The sequence below is a fragment of the Suricata suricatta genome, chromosome 15, assembly GCF_006229205.1.
Source record: "Suricata suricatta isolate VVHF042 chromosome 15, meerkat_22Aug2017_6uvM2_HiC, whole genome shotgun sequence".
NCBI lineage: Eukaryota > Metazoa > Chordata > Mammalia > Carnivora > Herpestidae > Suricata > Suricata suricatta.
The window spans coordinates 8,791,267-8,792,128 of NC_043714.1; the positions used below are offsets into that span (position 1 = coordinate 8,791,267).

General features: G+C 40.3%; 1 long non-coding RNA gene across 1 annotated transcript in view; it reads left to right on the top strand.

The window, feature by feature from the left end:
- Window positions 1–266, top strand: part of LOC115278704 — a 24,628-nt gene extending 24,362 nt beyond the window's left edge. Inside the window, exon 4 of the long non-coding RNA XR_003903048.1 lies at window positions 92–266. This is a non-coding gene — a long non-coding RNA (uncharacterized LOC115278704). The remainder of the gene's footprint in view (window positions 1–91) is intronic.
- Window positions 267–862: the final 596 nt, after the last annotated feature.

Consider the following 862-nt stretch of genomic DNA (forward strand, 5'->3'; position numbering starts at 1 on the left):
AAAAATTAAAAAAGGACTTAGATTTGCAAAGTGAGAATTGTAACAAACTAGGCTCCAGGAATTTCACATTAATTAATTGACTTGCATCCAGCTGATATGATGGAAAGAACAGAGCACCTAAGATGCATGGATGGAGACCGCTATTCTAGGCGGTGCCACCGGAAGCCTAGTGAAGCTGCTATCAACCTGGGTGCAGAGCCTCTGTCAACCACAGTGACGTGTTGCAGAATCAAGAAATAGTGTTTAACCATTGAAAAAAAAAAGAAAAAATGAACATATTTGATGTTTTCCCCATTTTTAAATGTTTTATTAATTTATTTTGAAAAAGAGAGAGAGGGAGAGACAGCATGAGCAGGGGAGGGGTCGGGAGAGAGGGGAAAGAGAGGGAATCCCAAGCAGATTCTATGCTGCCAGCATAGAGCTGATGCCAGGCTCAATCCCATGAACTGTGAGATAACAACTCCATCCAAGATCTAGAGTTAGATGCTTAACTGACTGAGCCACTCAGGCACCCCATCTTTTCCATTTTTTAAAATGAAAAACATTTTAATTTTTTTAAACATTTAACATCATAGAGGTTCTGGGTCTGGGACCATGAAATGCTTTTGGTTTTCCCATAGGCCACCCAATAATTTGGACAACTTGAGATTTTTGATGCCCTCATGGAAAAAAGGCACCTTCTAAGTTCTCTTGAAGAGTCTGGACTAAATTTTCCAGGTTAAGTTTGTTGACACATGCTGTTTACCTTGGACATCCTACTGCTAGTAACTGCTAGGTGTAGTGGTTAGTGGGAAAAAGGCTTTGGGTAAGTCTCTAGCCCATTCACGATTTATAATAGGAGGCTATAGTCCTCATTTGTTGA